At 37.1% G+C, this 22,953-nt stretch overlaps 1 protein-coding gene and 1 long non-coding RNA gene across 8 annotated transcripts in view; one reads left to right on the top strand and one right to left on the bottom strand.

Annotated features, from left to right (window-relative positions):
- The window catches only part of LOC127871481 (uncharacterized), a 362,002-nt gene that overhangs the window by 38,483 nt on the left and 300,566 nt on the right, over positions 1 to 22,953 (top strand). The gene's annotated exons all lie outside the window — the stretch shown is intronic.
- On the bottom strand, positions 15,403 to 17,281 carry LOC127871492 (uncharacterized). The gene is made up of 3 exons (XR_008045372.1): positions 16,850 to 17,281; positions 16,338 to 16,528; positions 15,403 to 16,001 (listed from the first exon to the last, which is right to left on the bottom strand). It is a non-coding gene; the product is annotated as an uncharacterized LOC127871492 (long non-coding RNA).

The raw sequence follows: 22,953 nt of genomic DNA, 5'->3' as shown, positions 1-22,953 counted from the left end.
TTGAGTTCAAAGGTAAAAAATAGCCATAAATGAGCTTGTCTGGGCTATAACTATGTCATTCATTATGAGATTTTAAAATCATTTGGCACATTTGTTCACCATCATGGGACGGTGTGTCGCACGAAAGAATCACGTCAATATCTCCAATGTCAAGGTCGCCACGACTAAAAATAGATTTATTTTAAAACAAACTTACAAAGGGGGTTAATTTTGTTTGTTCATTTCAAAAGTTCAGTTTGAGTTGTCTCCCTTTATCAGATTTTTTTTCACAATGAAAACCTGGTTTTGTGACAATTTTGTCCCTTGTTTATTATTTATAGTTGTTGAATCATACTATTTCAAGCACACATTATGACAATTATCGACCAATTAAAAGTTAAAAAGAACAACGAAACTTTTAGCCGAAATCAACTGATCTACATTTTCTCTGTGCTTCAAAGTTTTTATCAAAATTCAATACACGCACGCTTTTCACGTGACATTGTACATTGGTGCATAACTTTCCCCCGCTTTTGTCGGGACAAAGGAAATATATGAGGACTTTTTTGCTGCGAGAATTTGAAAACGTCTCGTTAACATTAAACAATCGGGAGTGTGTTTCGGATTACAAATTATTACGGTATTCTCATTTGGGAATTGAACAAAGCATTAATATTTGTTTTTATATTTACAATTATTTCAATATATAAATTTTGATAAAACCCTTTACGCGGCAAAAAATATTTTTATAATTTATGCATGAAAAGCATGATTGCCAGGAGGATTACACCCGGTTGCTATAATCAGTCTCTTAAGTAACTGGCCACGATTTTATCGTGGAGGAGATCACTGTCGGGACCAATTCGTGCGGTAGGTATTACAAAGCCATAAAACTGCAATAAACCAATTAAATTATCGATTGATAGTGACACGGGAGTTATTCAGGCATGACTGATTCACAACTGTTCCCATCTTAAGTGCATTGGGACCATACAACGCGCATTGTGTAAACAATGAATCACGAGAATAATTCTTTTTCATTGACTTGATTCTGATGATGATGATGATATTGATGATGATTAGAAAGATGAATATTATTTTTTTGAATGAAAATTTTGTTTAATAGCTGATTTAAGAAAGGAAGAAAAACAATTATTTTAAGCCTATACATTGTTTAGTATATGTACACATATTTACCATTTTGTTTATACAAAAATTGAACAGTTGGCCATGCACTCATCAACTCTAGACTCCCTATGACCCAACCCCCTCTTAAGAGGCCACCCCGCTTAAGCAGCCAATTTGGCCGTTTCCCTTGTCTGGCTGCTTAAGAGGGGTTGAACTGTATTTATACGCACATTCTTGTTTTAGTGGTTTGTCGGGCATTGCTATTTTATTTGATTATTAACAGTATCAAGAATCATCGCGCTCATGCTTAATACATTAGTCAATATGGTGGAAAAATTCTTGTTAAATATATTAAAAATAATATTTATCATGGTATTGTTGAAATCACAATAAGAATCTATTATTGACATACCATAATTATATCGCTGGATATCTTCATTTAACAACTTTCTGGTATAAAGAAAATTCCAGTTCACCTAGTTCACACTATAGCGTCTTTGTTATATAATTTTTCTGGCCGCGAACTCTGGTCAGCACATAAGGTAGTCGTGAAGACGCAGCGATGACCTGTATATAAACTCTGACATTCACACACACTGGCCGCGAACTGACCCTGTTACCTCGCGGGTTGAAATGCAATGCATTAAAGTGAGGCCTCGCTTCCACTGCTCTTTATACTTTTACATGTTAACATGTTGACAGGAATATGGAAGTCAGTACTAAATATGAGAACATAGCCTTTAAGTACAAACGTGCTCGCGCTGGCAATCCTCTGAAAATAAAAGGTGCATGCACAAACTGTATTGATATCAAGATTGAGTGTAAAACCGTTCTATCTATTAAGCCTTCTCATTAGCGATAAACTTGTTTCATGCTGAACACGCAGTAAAACAGTGCTACAAAGACGCGGACATGTTTCCAATGTTCTGGTCGTATGCTCAAATCAGCCTATGGGATAAATGAAGTGTATTCATTCTGACCTAGCCTCGGGAAATTTTATTTGAATTTTATTGGACAGTTACAAAGGTCAGGTAAGGTGAAAAGCTGGCGTATACAGCTACGCCTAATAAAAAAATGTATATTTTAATATGCATATTAAATACCTTACAATAATGACAACAAATAATATTGTTTGTATAATCTATATGTACATTACACAAGTTGCTGCTTATTATCCCCTGTCATAGGCGGAGGGATATTGTTTTGACATTGTCTGTCCGTCTTTCCGTCCTTCCGGAGCCATATCTTGGATGAGCTTTGGCGGATTTCATTGAAACTTGGTATGAGTATATATATGGATAAGAAGATGATGCACGCCAAATGAAATTGTACACCATCTGTTTATAACGGAGTAATGGCCCTTTGTATCTTGAAAAAATGCTTTTTGTGTGTGTCCGGAGACATATCTTGGAAATGCTTTGGCGGATTTCATTGAAACTTGGTACGAGTATATATATGGATAAGAGATTGATGCACGCCAAATGGCATTGTACACCATCTGTTAATAACGGAGTTATGGCCCTTTGTATCTTGAAAAAATGCTTTTTTGAGTGTCAAATATAACATTTTGTGTCCAGAAGCATATTGGCGGGGGATATCAATTCAACAAATTTTCTTGTTTAAATAAGATCTCCACCAGGATGTGAACCTGGATTTCCTCTCAATATGGCAAGGTGTGTTTGCTTACACTGTAATGATGTTCCCATTAACAGCAATAATATTGGTTACAATAATATCTCTCAACTTTAAAACTATTTCAATAAATCTTGACACGAACATGTGAAAATAAATGCTTTGAAGCTTTTTAAATACAATTCATTCTCCATCTGCAATATTTGTATGCCTCTTGATCGAATGATCTGGGGTATATTGTTTTTGGCCTGTCTGTCTGTCATTGTATGTGTGTGTCTGTCTGTCCCAAAACTTTTACCTTGCTCATAACGTTTGCAATATTGAAGATAACAACTTGATATTTGGCATGCATGTGTATCTCATGGAGCTGCACATTTTGAGTGATGAAAGGTCAAGGTCAAAAAAACAAATCCAAGGGAAGTAATAAGCTTTAATGGGAGGTAAGTAATGAACCTGCCGAATGATACATTTAAAATAAATAAATCAAAGAGCGCAGGAGGGGTATTGTGTTTCTGACAAACACATCTCTTGTTTTATGTTATTTTACATTAACTTCTTCATTTCTACACCGATTCACTTCCAATTGATACTGAACATCTCTTATGACAATATGGTCAATCTCAACTATGCATGGCCCCAGTACCAACCCTGCGGTGCCCCCTGGGTCAAACATGCGGTGTGGGGATACGTGTCGGCCTCTGCCGCGCCATTTCTAGTTCTGTTCTGTATCTAAAGTTATATTATCATTTATATCTAATAATGCCAAATAAGCCGCAAAATCTGGCACAACACCCCGTACTTGATTTGTGATTGATGCAACTTAGAACTGCGCAAAAAAAGGCATTCACTATGTTTGATCTCTTAGATATAACTCTTCATCTTCCATCAATACCAACCATGACCAACACTGTATACATATCTTTTTAAAAAGATTTTTCTTGTAAATTTATGAAACTTGCTCGAAACATTAATTTTGTACTTATGATATCAGACAAATTAAAAATGGTTTCAGTACATTGAAAACAAAGTACTGGCAGTACTGGTGTGACGATGCTTTTGAAGAGGATGGATATAAAACATCAATTTAAGTTTATCTATATCACCACAATTGTGTATGTTGATACGAACATTTGGGTACGATACAAAATTTGGGTACGAAAATTTTGGGTACGAAAAAAAATTTGGTACGAAAATTTTTTGCGTATGAAACATTTTTGGTACGAAAAAAAGTTTAGGGGTACGGGGAAGTAGTACCCGTGGGTAACTTGACCCATTGAGCGAAACTGGGAGGCGGGTCACATTCTTGTTCATTAAGTATGGCAATACCTTCATGATGATTCTCGAAATCAGGTATAAGCACATAGCCGGACCATATGAGCTCAATCGTATGAGCACTTGACTATCCGAGTTCGCCCACGAACATAAGGATAGGTTAACTAATAGCGAAATTACCTTATACATGTATATGCTGAAATCTAACAATCGAACGAAATATCAAACATGGTATGTACACTTAGGTGGTTGTGTAATTTCTGTTAGAATATCGTATTCAATATGTAAATTTTAAATGATTGTGCCCGCACTTGAGTTTGTTGCCTTGTTTGTGTCTATACGCGCCTAGGCTGCACCCAGTGTGTGTATTTGTGTTTTTCCAAGGTAATGAGTTACCTCCGCGCTGAGTCTGCATAATGTTGGGACCCGGAGTGTGTCCAGCAGACGACAGTTGTGACCAATTTTGAATGATAGCTGCAATTTCCAGCTATTTGTTTTGTACTGAAATACTTTTTAATTTTTTATATGGTCAAATGCTGCGGGGGGGGGGATGAGATTATCAGGAAAAAAACACCAGTTTAAGGGAAGTAACTAAAAAATCGAGTTATCTCAATCAGACTGGCTCGGTCTTTTACATAGGTCGCCATTGTGAAGAATTTTTTTACTGGTTATCAAACCTTGGCACTGCTGTTCCAGCATCCTCAAAATTGCTACCAGCAGTCAGGGTAATCTTGCTATGGTTATAGTGAAACCTGTGAACACTTGATATGGTTACAGTGAATCCTTGTGAACACTTGATAGTGAAACCTGTGAATATTGATATGGTTTTAGTGAATCCTTGTGAACACTTAATATGGTTAAAGTGAATCCTTGTGAACTCTTTATATGGTTATAGTGAAACCTGTGAATATTGATATGGTTATAGTGAATCCTTGTGAACACTTGATATGGTTAAAGTGAAACATGTGGACACTTGATATGATTGTAGTGAATTCTTGTGTCAATTTAAGGTAGCGCACCTCTAATGATTTCCCGCGATTTCTTCGAAGGTTGAAGAGCCTACTATTAGGTGCCGTAGCCTAGTGGTTAAGGCGATAGACTAGAAATCTTTTGGGATATTCCCGCGCAGGTTCGAATCCTGCCGACGACGTATACTTTTTTGCGACGCGTTTTATTTATTTTCTAACGTAATTTGATTTAATATGGCATATAAGCTATATTTATTGTTAAATATGTTGCAATTTTTATGCACATTCTTCAATTATTAAAATTAAAACAACGCTATGGCGAAATTGGGTGATATACTGTTGAAAATACGAACCATGCATGTTGCATTTTTATTTTTATTTCAAAAAGTAAACGGTAAATCTGTCTAGTTCTTGGTATTTTTGCTGTATATAGTGTTTCTATAAAAACTAAGTTTAAAATATGACTTAAATGATACTATTTTGAATTTTATGACACTTTGTTTTTAACCGACCCAATTTTTACTTGGCTGAAATCACTTACATTTCATGGCGCTCTTCCATAGATAAAAATTTGTAAAAAATAAATGTCTGTAAAAGAATACTTATTTCATCTTGTTTAAACTTTAAACACCTTTACAGCATCTGTACACACCAACTGCATGCCCATATTTGGAAATTTGAATGAATTATGGAACTTTTATATACCCCAGGGGTGAAAATAAACTGGACAAAAGCCGAGCGTGGGGGTGGTTTTGAAAAAATCGGTATATTTTTTTAAAAAGCATGGAAAGCCTACCTACAAATTTGCATGTAGTTCAGTGAAATGATGCTGATTAAGAAAATAATTAATTAGATTATATTTGGATATGTGCCCATTAGAGGTGCGCTACCTTAAGAAGTGACATTATATAAGGCTTAAACAAACTGAAAGGCTTAGCAGACTGAGCAACCAAACTTGTATGGGCATCTCTTGATGGTAATAATGTCCAGTGCATTACTTTCCAACAGGCTATCAATAACTACTATAGCTGCTGTGTGCTGTGAACTCTGGATACATCACTTTCCTGTCTGGAAGCACAGACTTCTGAAGTTGTCATTAATGCTGTTTTGCTTTATGACTGGCATAAGCTATTTTGCTGGGGGGGGGTTTATGTGCAAAACCATATCCAAATGTGATAATTCTCAATGTTAATAGCTCTTTGAAATAGTTTTAATGCCAATAACCTGTCAGGGTGTCTTTAAAGGAAAATATTCACTGCTTTTTATCTGACTGCTGTTCATGGAAAGCCTGATAAATTGACCAGATACTCCTCTATTGCTCAGTTTTCAGGAATAGTTTGTAATATACCACAGATATCTCTGATTTATTAGCATAATCAGACTCAACAAGTAATTGTCTGATAAGATTTGGTGCCTTCAAGCAAAACTATCCAAAACAAATTATATTTTATATCTTGTCATTTAGATATTCAATATTAAACAGAACTTAACCTGAATGTAAAGCCTACACGTTATTCAATGTAGAGATTTACAGGGGGTGTGTGTAAATATTCCAAGCAGAATATACCTATATATATTTTAAGGTTCATTAGAAGACGCATCAGATTAAATTGCAATGTCAGACATTTTGGCTCAATTATCTAGAACACAAATGTATTCAACAACAGAACAACAACACAACTAGATTCAACAAAAGACCCACTTCACAACTGGATTCAACCACTGCCCCTTCAACACACCTGGAGTCAACCGCAGACCAGCAACACAACTGGATTCAACCACTGCCCAGCAACACAACTGGATTAAAGTACATACCAGAAACAAAACTTGATTTAACCACTGCCGAGCAACACAACTGGATTCAACTTCATGCCAGCAACACAACTGGATTCAACTACATACCAGCAACACAACTTGATTCAACTACATACCAGCAACACAACTGGATTCAACTACATACCAGTAACACAACTTGATTCAACCACTTACCAGCAACACAACTGGATTCAACTACATACCAGCAACACAACTGGATTCAACTACATACCAGCAACACAACTGGATTCAACCACTGCCCAGCAACACAACTGGATTCAACAACTGCCCAGCAACACAACTGGATTCAAGCACATACCAGTAACACAACTGGATTCAACCACATACCAGCAACACAACTGGATTCAACCACTGCTCAGCAACAAAACTTGACTCAACTACATACCAGTAACACAACTAGATTCAACCACTGCTCAGCAACACAACTGGATTCAACCACTGCTCAGCAACACAACTGGATTCAACAACAGACCAGCAACACAACTGGCTTCAACCACTAATTAGCAACAAAACTGGATTCACCTACATACCAGCAACACAACTTGATTCAACCACTGCTCAGCAACACAACTGGATTCAACAACAGACCAGCAACACAACTGGATTCAACCACTGCCCATCAATACAACTGGATTCAACCACTGATTAGAAACAAAACTGGATTAAACTACATACCAGCAACACAACTGGATTCAACCACTGCCCAGCAACACAACTGGATTCAACAAAAGATCAGCAACACAACTGGATTCAACCACATACCAGAAACACAACTGGATTCAACTACATACCAGTAACACAACTGGATTCAACCACACACCAGTAACACAACTTGATTCAACTACATACCAGCAACACAACTGGATTCAACCACTGCTTAGCAACAAAATTGGATTCAACTACATACCAGCATCACAACTGGATTCAACCACTGCCCAGCAACACAACTGGATTCAACAAAAGATCAGCAACACAACTGGATTCAGCCACTGTTCAGCAACACAACTGGATTCAACCACTGCTCAGCAACACAACTGGATTCCACTACATACCAGCAACACAACTGGAAACAACCACAGACCAGTAACACAACTGGATTCATCAACATACCAGCAACACAACTGGATTCAACCACATACCAGTAACACAACTGGATTCAATTACATACCAGAAACACAACTGGATTCAACCACATACCAGTTACACAACTGGATTCAAATACATACCAGTAACACAACTGGATTCAACTACATACACAACTGGATTCAACGACTGCTCAGCAACACAACTGGATTCAACAACAGACCAGTAACACAACAAAACTGGATTAAACAGCTAACCAGCTACACAACTGGATTCAACAACAGGCTGACGACACAACTGGGTTCAACAACAGACCAGCAACACAAATGGATTTAACAACAGACCAGCAACACAAATGGATTCAAGTACATATAAGCAACATAACTGGATGCAATTACAGACCAGCAACACAACTTGTTTCAACTGCAGACCAGCAACACACTTGGATTCAACAAAATACTAGCAACACAAAAGGATTCAAATACAGACCAGCAACACAAATGGATTCAAATACAGACCAGCAACATCTCTCCTGATAGATCTACTTGCTTGGTTAATTAAAGAAGGAACATCCAGTTGCTCAACAACTAAGATAAAATGGACTTTTATCTTATATAAATTTTATTTCCAGATTTCCGCCCTTTATTTTGTCTTAAGCAAATCTTCAGATGCAATGGAAAACAGAAATAATTTACGAGTATTAAAGCAGTTTCTCACTTCCAAAGCATAATTGGGAGATTAGTGATATGTTGGTATAAGCCAAGGAGATGCTGAGTTAATAATGGCTTTACACCTGCCATGGCAATCCTGCAGCTATCATTAATCAGAAGATCAGTAGATGTGGCTTTTACGAGAGAATTATTGGTATTATTGCACGTGTGGAAAGATGGGGATAGGATACGTTTTAGCAGAAGGTGTTTAAAATTATATGAGCAACATCATGAAAAAAAGGGTATTATGCAATATGCGTCCAGCTTAGCTCCAGACCAGCTTCACATTTGCACAGTCAGGTAAGGGGTTACCTTGTTAGCTATGATTTCACCCAACAAAAAGGATTACACTGTTAGCTATGATTTCACCCAAGATAATGGGTTACCCTGTAAGCTATGATTTCACCCAAGGAAAGGGGTTACCCTGTCAGCTATGATTTCACCCAAGATAGTAGGTTACCCTATCAGCTATGATTTCACCCAAGATAAAGGGTTACCCTGTCAGCTATGATTTCACCCAAGATAATGGGTTACCCTGTCAGCTATGATTTCAGCCAAGGAAAAGGGTTACCCTGTCAGCTATGATTTCACCCAAGATAGTAGGTTACCCTGTCAGCTATGATTTCACCCAAGATAATGGGTTACCCATCAGCTATGATTTCACCCAAGATAATGGGTTACCCTGTCAGCTATGATGGGTTACCCTGTAAGCTATGATTTTACCCAAGATAATGGGTAACCCTGTCAGCTATGATGGGTTACCCTGTCAGCTATCATTTCACCCAAGATAATGGGTTACCCTGTCAGCTATGATGGGTTACCCTGTCAGCTATGATTTCACCGAAGATAATGGGTTACCCTGTCAGTTATGATTTCACCCAAGATAATGGGTTACCCTGTCAGCTATGATTTCATCCAAGATAATGGGTTACCCTGTCAGCTATGATTTCACCGAAGATAATGGGTTACCATGCCAGCTATGATTTCACCCAAGATAATGGGTTACCCTGTCAGCTATGATTTCACCCAAGATAATGGGTTACCCTGTCAGCTATGATTTCACCCAAGATAATGGGTTACCCTGTCAGCTATGATTTCACCCAAGATAATGGGTTACCCTGTCAGCTATGATTTCACCCAAGATAATGGGTTACTCTGTCAGCTATGATTTCACCCAAGATGATGGGTTACCCTGTCAGCTATGATTTCACCCAAGGTAATGGGTTACCCTGTCAGCTATGATTTCACCCAAGATAATGGGTTACCCTGTCAGCTATGATGGGTTACCCTGTCAGCTATGATTCACCCAAGATAATGGGTTACCCTGTCAGCTATGATTTCACCCAAGATAATGGGTAACCCTGTCAGCTATGATTTCACCCAAGATAATGGGTTACCCTGTCAGCTGTGATTTCACCCAATGTAATGGGTTACCCTGCAGCTATGATTTCACCCAAGATAATGGGTTACCATGCCAGCTATGATTTCACCCAAGATAATGGGTTACCCTGTCAGCTATGATTTCACCCAAGATAATGGGTTACCCTGTCAGCTATGATTTCACCCAAGATAATGGGTTACCCTGTCAGCTATGATTTCACCCAAGGAAAGGGGTAACCCTGCAGCTATGATTTCACCCAAGATGATGGGTTACACTGTCAGCTATGATTTCACCCAATATAATGGGTTACCCTGTCAGCTATGATTTCACCCAAGGAAAGGGGTTACCCTGCAGCTATGATTTCACCCAAGATAATGGGTTACCCTATCAGCTATGATTTCCCCAAAAATAATGGGTTACCCTGTAAGCTTTGATTTCACCCAAGGAAAGGGATTACCCTGTCAGCTATGATTTCACCCAAGGTAAGGGGTTACCCTGTCAGCCATGATTTTATCCAAGGTACGGGGTTAACCTGTCAGCTATGATTTCACCCAAGGCTTAGTGGTCTCACTAGCAGACAGGGTAGCTCCTCCCCAGACTGTGCAAATGGATAGGCTGGTCTGGAGCAACTCTGACAGCAAATCCAGTTACCTTTGACATTATTGCAAGTTTAAAGTTTATGTGATCAGAAGTGGATCACACTAAGCAGAATGATCTGGGATGGACAGCCAATTGTATTGCTAGTCCATGCCAACAATGGAAATATTTTTTATAGAATAATAATAAACTGTTGTCTTAGCATCTCTGAGACATCTTACTCTGCATATGGCACAAATCAGTGTTCAGACATTGTTACATGAATTTGTGTTTGAAAAATACTTGGTAACATTTAAGTAACAAGTGGATTTTATTGTCCCCTACCGGTGAAACCAGAGGGGACTTATGGTTTGCGTTGTGTGTGTCCGTCAGTATGTCAGTCAGTCAGTCAGTAAGTCAGTCAGTCAGTCAGTCAGTCAGTCAGTCAGTCAGTCAGTCAGTCAGTCAGTCAGTCAGTCAGTCAGTCAGTCAGTCAGTCAGTCAGTCAGTCAGTCAGTCACACTTTTCTGGATCCTGCTATAACTTTATAAGTTCTTAATATTTTTAATGAAACTTGAAACATGGATAGATGGCAATATGGAGATTATGCACGTCATTACATTTTGTTCCTACGTCAAAAAATCTGGTTACTATGGCAACAAAAAAAAATAATCTTACAATGGTGGAGTTTCATCGGTAGGGGACCATATTTTGACAATATTCTTGTTTAAATTGTATCGTGAATACAATTTTGTAGCATTCTGCAATGCAAAGTTGCTGTGGATGATCATTCTTCAGTGATTTCCCTCAGTCATTTGATAAGTTAGTAACTCGCGTAAAAACACACATTCTAGTTCATTCCTTTAAAGCAACTTGTTAACAGATTGTTGAAACACCAAATTTCTAATTTAAAAAAAACAACAACAACAAAACTTTAGTGTATTTAGCGAAGTTAAACAAATGACTAAGACTCACCATTAAAATACTTTTTAATTTATGAGAAATCATGAATCATTTGAGCTCAGATGAGTAAATTGATTATCTTTTAGCTCACCTGATTGCTCAGGTGAGCTTTTGTGACCTGTCTTGTCCGTCGTATGTCCGTCCGTCCGTTAACATTTGCTCGTTAACACCCTAGAGGCCACATTTCTTGTCCCATCTTCATGAAACTTGGTCAGAAGCTTTGTCCCAATGAAATCTCGGCCCAGTTAGAAACTGTGTTGTGCCGGGTCAAAAACTAGGTCACTAGGTAAAAAAAAGACAAACCTTGTAAACACTGTAGAAGTCACATTTCATGCCCAATCTTCATGTAACTTTGTCAAAATGTTTGTCTTAATGATATCTTGGTTGAGTTCAAAAGTGGTTCCGATCTGTTGAAAAACCTGACCGCCAGTGGGCGGGGCAGTTTTCCTTATTTGGCTATAGAGAAACCTTGTAAACACTGTAGAAGTCACAATTTTTGCCCAATCATCATGAAAGTTGTTCAAAACATTGGTTCAATTGATGTCTCGGACGAGTTCGCAAGTGGTCGAGATCAGTGAAAAACATGGCCGCCAGTGGGCGGGGCATTTTTCTCTATATGTTTATAGTGGCAGTTTTCCATATTTGGCTCTAGAGAAACCTTGTAAACACTCTAGAAGTCACAATTTTTTCCCAATAATCATGAAAGTTGGTCAAAACATTGGTTTTATTAATATCTCGGACGAGTTTGAAAATGGTCCGGATCGGTGAAAAAACATTGCCGCCAGTGGGCGGGGCATTTTTCTATATATGTATATAGTGAAAACATGTGAACACAGTAGAAGTCACACTTTTGGCCCAATTTTCATGAAATTTGCTCAGAACATTTGTTTCCTTGATACGAGAGTTGAGTTCAAATATGGTTCCGGTCAGTTGAATAAATGGCTGCTGGGAGGGGGGCAGTTTTCTCATTATGCCTCCCCCCCCCCCATTTCGAAGAAGAGGGGGTATATTGTTTTGCTCATGTCGGTCTGTCCGTCCACCAGATGGTTTCCGGATGATAACTCAAGAGCGCTTATGCCAAGGATCATGAAACTTTATAGGTAAATTGATCATGACACACAGATGACCCTTATTGATTTTCAGGTCACTAGGTCAAAGGTCAAGGTCACGATGACCCGAAATAGTAAAATGGTTTCCGGATGATAACTCAAGAGCGCTTATGCCAAGGATCATGAAACTTCATAGATACATTGATCATGGCTCGCAGATGACCCCTATTGATTTTCAGGTCACTAGGTTAAAGGTTAAGGTCACGGTGACCCAAAGCAGTAAAATGGTTTCCAGATACTAACTCAAGAACGCTTATGCCTAGGATCATGAAACTTCATAGATACATTGCTCATGATTGGCAGATAACCCCTACAGATTTTCAGGTCACTAGGTCAAAGGTCAAGGTCACAACGACCCAAAATAGTAAAATGGTTTCTGGATAATAACTCAAGAACGCTTAGGCCTAGGATCATAAAACTTCATAGGTACATTGATCATAAATCATAGATGACCCCTATTGATTTTTAGGTCACTAGGTCAAAGGCCAAGGTTACGATGACAGAAATAGTAAAATGGTTTCCGGATGATAACTCAAGAACGCTAAGGCCTAGGACCATGAAACTTTATAGGTACATTGATCATGACTCGTAGATGACCCCTATTGATTTTCATGTCACTAGGTCAAAGGTCAAGGTCACGGTGACCCGAAATAGTAAAATGGTTTCCAGATGATGACTCAAGAACGCTTATGCCTAGGATCATGAAACTTCACAGGTACATTGATGATGACCCCTATTGATTTTCAGGTCACTAGGTCAAAGGTCAAGGTCACGGTCACCTGAAATAGTAAAATGGTTTCTGGATAATAACTCAAGAACGCTTATGCCTAGGATCATGAAACTTCATAGGTACAATGATCATGACTCGCAGATGACCCCTATTGATTTTCAGTTCACTAGGTCAAAGGGGAAGGTCACGGTGACCTGAACTAGTAAAATGGTTTCTGGATGATATCTCAAGAACGCTTATGCCTAGGTTCATGAAACTTCATAGGTATATTGATTATGACTCGCAGATGACCCCTACAGATTATCAGGTCACTAGGTCAAAGGTCAAGGTCACAGTGCCAAAAAATGTATTCACACAATGGCTGTCAAGGTCACTGTGACTCAACTTAGAAAAATGGTTTCTGGATGATAACTCAAGATAGCTTATGCCTAGGATCATGAAACTTCATAGGTACATTGATCATTACTCGCAGATGAAATAATGATGAAACTTGACCAGGATGTTTGTCTGGACAATAGCTAGGTCAAGTTTGACATTTGGTATAGATTGAATGAACCGACTCCTCTCAGGTGAGCAAACTAGGGCCATCTTGGCCCTCTTGTTGTTCTTTCTTATTGAAAGCCTGAAAACAAAATGTAAATACACTATGCACAATGCAAACAAATTTTTTATTCAGAACTACTGTCTATTTAATATACTGCATATATGGTTTTGTTTATGTAAATGTGATGATGATAAGCTCTTAGTCCTCCTGAGTATCATTGTATCTTCATTTATTGCAAGGGAGGTAACCATAACATTTGTAATAAAAATGGTAAACAAGAATTCCATTCCCTTTATTTTATAATGAAGACTTGTAGACAGGTTCCAAATGTTTTTCTGAGTAGCTGTTTAACTCAGCTTAACTACTGCCATATATTTTAATGAATAACATCAAAGCGCTGAAGGCACTGAAGTTGTTCGCAATTGCATAATTAAAGACGCAACTCATTTTTCAAAATTAATCGCAAGTTTGAAATCAGCACAAGTCATTCAAATTTATAAATTATGAATGACCTGTGCTGAGCAAAAATACTACGTCATTAAGACGCAACAGACTGATAGTGGACTATTTTAATAATTGATAAACATTCTCTTCAGCGACACGTATAATACAAATATTGTTTATTGATTCTTTTTTATACACGCTCTGTTAAAAAAAGTTCTTTATTGTTTCCATTTGTGAATGAATATAGTTGAAGAACTCAAGCAGATGTGGCAGATGCGGTGGTTATCGTTCTAAGCATAGCTAACCCTTGTCAAAAAAGTGAGCAAAATCCGGTTATAACCCAGTTTTAAACTGGGTTTAACCCTGCGGTATTGGCACCGAGCTAAAAGCGAGTCTTTTAAACACACTTTTTGCTTACCGACTTGGTTTTATCTGAGTTGAATCTTGGTTTAACTCGCTTAAAGCCAACATAGTTGTTTTTTAACCGTCTTAAGTGGGTTTAAAGTGAGTTTTTTTCAGGCATCTGTGTTTAACTCTGCGGTATTTGCACTGTGCTAAAAGCGGGCTTTTCAGACACGCTTTTAGCTTACCGACTGGGTTTTTTAGCTTACCGACTTGGTTTTTTCTGAGTTAAATCTTGGTTTAACTCGCTTTAAACCAACATAGTGGGTTTTTTAACCATCTTAAGTGGGTTTAAAGTGAGTATGATTTTCTACAAGTTGGTTTTTTGAGGTTTTTTAAACATGCTTAGACCAACTTCTGTCTGTGGAGTTGGTTTTAAGTGGGTAAAAAGCGTGTTTTTTATGTGAGCTATAAGCAGGCTAAACACGGTTTTTAAGTGAGCGAAAAGTGAGCTGAAAGCAAGCCTTTGTTAGTTTTTTTCACAGTGAAAACATGCTTTTAACTCGCTTTAAACCTAGTTATTAACAGTATTTTATCTGTGAAAAAAACAAAAGCAATTTGTGGGTTTGGGTAAGTTGATTTTTGTGGGTTTTAACAGTGTTTTAGTGAGTTTTTTTTAAGAAAGTAGGTTTTTTGTGAGCCTTTTGTGGGATTTTGCAGTGTGAAAAAAAAAATTTTGGACTGATATGTTCTAGAAAAAATGGTTTTTGTGAAGCAATAACAACAGTTCATTATAAGCCCAATGTGGTTAAAAGGGAAAGAAACACAATGTGTACGAAAATTATGTTTATATGACAAAAATAGTACACCGCAAATTAATACAAACAGATTATTTTTACAATACATTATAAAATAATAGACATTTATGGAAGATTTTAAAGCAAAAGTTTGACCGCAATGGACCACTTCGGGTGGAGTATTTAGACCGCAGCTGCTGCAGAGACCTGGATCTCAGCTGTTGGAGGTACCTGAACCGCAGTGGAATGAGGAACCTGGATTTCAGCTTATGGAGGGACCTTGACGGCATACGGTGTTGGGACCTGCACAGCAGCTACTGGAGAGACCTTGACCGCTAGGGACCTGGAAAGCAGCCAGTGCAGGGACCTAGACCTGATCTTGGCGGGTGGAGGGACCTGGAAAGCAGCTGGTAGAGACCTGGAAAGCGGGCGCTGGAGCGACATGTAGTTGTACGATTGATGCTGCTTGTGTCCTTCTCCTCTTGAGCATCTCTTATGCCAGTTGATCTGCAAAGGATTAATACCATATCACTTTCAAAAGGGCAAGGCATTCTTCAAACATGTTGATTGGTTATGTTTTTGTTCCACTTAACTATGAAATATTGCTGTTATGGTAATCTTGTTGCTTTAATAATAATAAATTTAAGTTATTTGCTTGTTGTTTTTGTTTGTTTATTTTTTAAATTTTAATCCCGTGATCACATGTGACTTAGCACTTTTCATCAATTATTAAAAGAAATTGCGTTTGGTAGAAAATGCAGTTTGAAAATGTACCAAGATGCGTGGTCTCATTTGGCTGTGTGGTCTGGTGGCATTGTAAATGCAGTAACCTGTATAGTTTACCTCTCAACAAATCGAGCTTTCTTGGTCAATGACAGGGTGAGGTTTTCCCACTCTTGTTCCCCTCAAGTTTGCCAGCTTGTGCAGGGTAAAAACCAGGTTTAAAAGTCCATACATCAGGCAGGCGATGATGCATATTCTTTCCAAAGGATCTTCCCATCGATGTCAATTTTGCCTTGTGGCAAGAGTTTAACCTTCAAAATTAAAATATATAAGTTCTAATTAAGTAAGAGGGAAAGAAATCCGTTCAGTAATAACCAGAAATAGATATAAATAAAATTTTAGATGACAATAACCATGAAACACAACCATAATTATTCACTGTACACAACATTTACACTTTTTCATGTGTAAGTTTATCTATTTTTGCTTCAAAATGTGTTGTTTATCCTTTAAATTGCAATACAATAACTTATCCATTTACATTTCCCAGTGACAATACATAAATATGATAATGATCATAATTAATTCAATAAACTAAATAAAAAAAGGGGTGAAGAAATCACAATACAAACCTGTTAAAACTGTTCTTCAGTATTCCAAAAACAACATCAGGCAGTTCAACCTCCTTTCCAACCAACTTATTATTGATTTCCACATTGCAGTAAAAAACACATTGTTTTCATCACACAATACTTCATGCTGACAGAATTTCAAGACATTTTACACTACCATTATAAGTCTTTCACTTCTTTATATTAATGTTGCTGAATTAAATTTAGCTCAATATTCAGTTGCTGACACCAGCTTGTTTTATCAAAAGTTGTTGTTTTCAAAAAGATAACTTCCTCAGTGCAATAGCCAATCAAAAGCCTTATATCTTATTCCACACAGCCTTATCTCTAGGCAAACCCCATCAGTAGCCTTATCTACCCCTAGATAATCAGTACCCTGTTTAGCTCTGAATGCCTGACAGATTGTTATCTGTTTATTGTTAGTGGTGTGAAATAAGGGTGGTTTTAGGTCTTGTCTTGTTATTTTGTTGACAGTTTATGTAACACAGGTCATGTTTGGCATTTTATTATTTTATTGCAAATTATGAAAATGGATATGATGGTATCATATGCAAATATCAAAATCTTGCATAACTTATGTACAAAAATAAATAGATTATTTCCAAAATAATGTTTCCAATACCATAATTATTTAAATATGCAGATTTAACAAGTAAATACTGTTTTAAACAAATATAAACAATCATATGAGATTGTTTAAAAAAAATAAAAAATTAAGACATAAAACAATCATAAGATATTGTTTATAATAAACACAAACATAAAGAAAAAATTCAAAGTGAATCACAAACTCTTTCATTTTCATGTATAAAACTAAGCTTGACCATTGTTATAGTTTTTGTCAGTGATACTTGTTGTCCATCTGTGAACCTGTGTTGTTCTGAAAGAGCCATTTTCATCCAATATTCCCTAAAAATTATGGGGAGCACACAAATGTACAATAGGGACAATGGCAAACACGCTGTAAAAAAAGCCCCTTTACAATTGACTTGTTTTATTTATGGCTATAAACATCAAACAAAGACCCAGTTGAAGAATTATTGTTTCATTGATGAGTTATATTAATAAACAAAAGACCAACTTGTTGAAAAGTGTGTTAAAGTGAGTCTTTAAGCCTCGTTGCAGCTCTCAACTTATTTACAAAAAGACCAAGTTAAACTTGCCTAAACCCACTTCTGTTTAAAAAAAAGACCAACTTCTGTTGTAAAAGACTCGCTTATAAAACAAAAAGACACACTTAAACACACATAAACCAACTCATAAATAAAAAGGCTCACTTTTGACACACAAAAAACCAACTTCTTACTGAAAAAAACTCGCTTAAACACACATCTTCTTAAAATAACCAACTTCAAGCTCAGTTTAGCGCACATAAAACTCACTTTTATTAGCAAAAACCAACTTCCGCTAAGAAAAACTCAGAAAAAACACAGTTTTATGTTGGTTTAAGTGTGTTTTGGTATGAAAGTGGGTTATTTTTTGACAAGGGTAGAACAGACCGACTTGCGACGCATAGTACTAATCTTTGTTTTTTGAAAGCAAACAACTAAAAAACAAAAAGGTTCGAAGTCACATCAAATAAAGGTCATCAATGTTGAATAATAACAAGCATTCTTGATGAACATTTTTCCATCAGGCATCTAGAAGTTGTTTGGGTCATAGTTAATTCTAATTTACACGGCTAAGATTGGGTTTGTGAAATCAGGCCCTGGTATGAACAACAATCTGTAAAAGTAAAAACAACATTAACGGCCACCGGAAAAACTTTGCGAAACCGAAATTTCGCAAACTTAAGTACCCTTTTTCTTAAAGATTTGCTACTTTGAGACATAGTATGCGATAAAAGTCTTATCGTTGATTAATAATTGGTTATTTTCACTCAAAAAACGCGTTTTCTTCACTATGAAATTTATAAGCAAAGTTGGAGTTCCCATGGGATTTTTGCATTTTCCCATGGAATTTTCGATTTTCCCATGGGATTTTTTCTCCCATGGGATTTTTTTTCTCCCATAATTTGCAAATGGGAGAAAAATCCCATGGGATTTTGAACATTTTAAAAAACGTGTTTTATTTGCGTTTGCAAGTATTTTAACGTTATTTAAGGACTGTATATTGGTTTTATGCCAATTATATATAAAAATATATAGTAATAAAAAAATCCCATTTTAAAATGGGAGAAAAAATCCCATGGGATTTTTTTCTTATTTTGAGAGATTTATTCATGAAACTTTCAGAAACATCATATTTTATGAAATGATGAACAACTACGATATTTTAATGCGTTTAGTCGTGTTTAAAAAAAATTAAAATCCCATGGGATTTTAAATCCCATGGGATTTTAAATCCCATGGGATTTTTTCTCCCATGGGATTTTTTTTCCAATGGGATTTTTCAGTTTCGTAAGCCGAATAAGTTTCTTAATGCGAAAAACAACAATAAAGGAAATAATAATTATAATTTTGAATAATAAATTGAATAATATAAATAACATGAATATTTTTAAAATGAGTTACAATTAAAGGTTTATGCTAGTAGAACTTATCATTTCTTGTTCGAGCAGATGGTTGAGTCCAATTGGTGAGTATGCCAGCTTAGAACCAGTATAAATGCATCGCAGACAGACAACGCTGTCATACTGTACACACCGCTGAGAAACAATCTTTATTGCATTTCATTTTGCAACAGAAAATGAACTCCGTAGTATAATTGATCTTATATATGCCCTCTGCTTTTGAAAGCGTGCAACACATTAACATAACAATAAGTCCATGCCAAAAACTATGTGCAAATTCCATTCAAAGCTATATACACATTATAAAGGTCAGATGACCCGCGTCATGCGAAAATGGGTCTTATGTCATATGCGGCCAGAGTTGGTCCATCCTACCTTGTCCAACCGCGCAGTCTGGTCAGGTTCTACGCTGACTGATATATAAAGTCAAGCCATGATTCGTGGTCTCATATCCAAACTCGGTAGCTCCTGTGCGAAACTTTCACCGGAAACGACGGCACCGAGACGGGCGCTCGAACTTTGCGGATGCGCGTTATATGTTATATATAATAGCGCGATGTGTTTGTTCTTGCCTCAAATTAGTAAGCCCAATCAGCGTTTTATTGTGTTCTTTGCTTCTACTATTAACAAGAACTTCAACCGATACGAACATGAATTTTATTTTAATATGTTTATTTAATGCTCGGAAAACTCATTGTATATTTAGACTACTACTTATAAAACAAAGTCGGGTTTTCAACATCTGTTTTCGGCATATAAATTGTTATTCCAAACCAGATTTTACGCACTTTACTGTACAAAATACCGTTAGGGCCACCGTGGTTACTCATTAAAATCCAGAGGGCGAGAATGCGAGAACGCGAAAGTACGATGACGACAGTGCGACAATACGATGGCGACAATGCGTTCGTACGATTGCGAAAACGCGCTAGTACGATGACGACAATGCGACAGTGCGACAATACAATGGCGGCAGTGCGATAGTACGGGGGCGACAATGCGATAGTCATATCGTACTGTCGCCGTGGTATCATCGCAATGTCGCCATCGTTCTATCGCATTGTCGCCATCGTATTGTCGCACTGTCGCCATCGCATTTTCGAATTGCCGCCATCATACTATCGCGTAATCCCATTGGCACCATCGTACTATCGCACTGTCGGCTATCGCCATCGTATTGTCGCACTGTCGTCATCGTATTTTCGCACTGTCGTCATCGTATTATCGCACTATCGAACTGTAGTATTGTCGCCATCGTACTATCTCACTGTCGCCATCGTATTGTCGCACTGTCGTCATCGCACTGTCTGATTGTCGTCATCGTATTATCGCGTTCTCGCATTGTCGCCATCATACTATCGCATTGTCGCCATCGTATTGTCACCCTGTCATCATCGTATTGTCACATTGTCGCCATCGTACTATCGCGTTCTCGCCCTCTGGATTTTAATGTGTAACCACGATGGCACTAACGGTATTCCGTAATACTGCTAAAGCACAGTATGATTAGGTCACTCCCAATGCAGAAATCTCTATGTCTATTTTAGTAACAACACATGTCTATTGAAGGATATTTAGGTAAAAGTTACATCATTTGTGGTGAATATTTACATTATGACTGATGCTTATTCTAATTTGCTTTATGACAATTCCAACATGCTTGTTGTCTATTCGTTTATACTTGATGATTGCTGCAACATTACATCATTCATGATGAATATTTACATTATGCGTGATGTTTATTCTAACATGCTTCATGACAGTTCCAACATGCTTGTTCTCTATCGGTTATACTTGATGATTGTTTCAACATGCTTGGTGACTATCCAATGTTTGTGTGTTCATTATTCCTGAAACCATTCATAATCGGTTTTGCCACTAAGCGTCATTAACAACGGCAGTAAGCAACAGGCAGTAAGCAGAATGCAAGTTACTAAATTATGACAACAGGTGGCGCGCGTTTATTTTCCGTATGTTGAATAAATTACTTTTCGGAAAAAAAAGCGAAAACATCCGAATCATTTTGACTAGTAAACTGAATAAGCTGAATTAGTTCCCTTCGTTATATAATCTCCATTAAACTAAATACGTTCATTATTGCCATGAAGACCAGTAGGTTTACACAATGAATTGACTGCCGTGAATGTTTTTGATATTTGTAAGATGCAATTGGCACTCAAGAAATTATACATGTATTTTATTCAGAACATAACGGGGCTGATGTGTTGGAATTGTGGCCCTTCCCTAGTCCAAATAATTACAGTAGACGTAATCTACCGATGTGCATTGCATATCGACCTCATATTTATAAAGTAGCCCAAACCCCCATTGCCACAGACCTGTGCGTGAAACTTTCAGATTTCTCTAGTCTGTTTACCATGCTATAATTACAATTTCTATGAACACATATTTATCATTTTATGACTATATAATGTCTGTGGTATAAAGAGAAACCTGAAAGTTACAAGTACTCGTGTCTAGTACTGTACAACTATTGTACTCCTCGTTGAGAAAACAACTACTTCATCTACATGTATTAAAATGTCATAAAACATAATTTTCAATCAAGTTGGAAAAAACCAATAAATAAATGTCATATAAACAGGTTTGTCATGAACGTTGACGTCGCTCTTGGTTACCAGAAAAATTCCCACGCACGGATTTCAACCGTCATTGTTTACAATCAATTAAGTGCATAAGTACTTGAATTTGTATAGTGTTTTTTAAAGTGTCCAGCTACAGGTGGTTAGCGTGTGGCTATAATACTAATTAGTGAAAACATATTTTGGAATGATAAGTAATCATATTATAACGAAAAATCAACTTTTCTTAAAACAATAAGTTAAATATATATTCAACAAGGTATCCAACTCGAAATCATCCGAAAACGGGATGCATCGTTTTAAACAGCCATTACTTCATCAATTTTGCAGCGATTTTCACGATCTTGGTCTTATTCAACGCAGAAATAAATTTCCTTTCTGGAAATGTATATGTCTTGCAATATTTTTACAAATACTGGGTCAACTTTTAAGAAATAACACGATACACAACTCGCGTGACCCAGCTGTGATCGATCAGACAGTATTCATGACTGAAATCTTCACGGGGAAAAGGGCATTTTCCCTGCAAAGTTTACGAACCTCGATACCATAATTCAATAAAACGTATGAAAAAAAACATTCTTGCCGTGCTTGCCGTAGAATTATGCATCAAAACTAACAATCCAGCGCATTTTCAAACCTTTGTTTACATACATTTCAACCAACTGACATTTTAAACACAAGAGTGATTTCATTGCTCCAATGCGGAGTTGTGTCTTTACAACTGGAGATTTCATTCATAAATACGGTCTGATCGATCACAACTGGGTCAAGCGAAGTATGTATAGCTTTATTTCTTAAAATTTGACCCAGCATGTGTAGAAATATAACAATATATATATACATTTCCTAAAAGGAAATTCATTTCTGCGTTGAATAAGACCGGGTCATGAAAATCGCTGCAAAATTAATTTAGTAATGGCTGCTCAAAACGATGCACCCCGTTTTCGGATGATTTCGAGTTGGATACCTTGTTATTGATAAAACGA

The sequence above is a fragment of the Dreissena polymorpha genome, chromosome 3 (assembly GCF_020536995.1).
Source record: "Dreissena polymorpha isolate Duluth1 chromosome 3, UMN_Dpol_1.0, whole genome shotgun sequence".
NCBI classification, from domain to species: Eukaryota; Metazoa; Mollusca; class Bivalvia; order Myida; family Dreissenidae; genus Dreissena; species Dreissena polymorpha.
The sequence above is the reverse complement of the archived record's forward strand: the minus strand, read 5'-3'. Positions and strand labels throughout refer to the sequence as shown.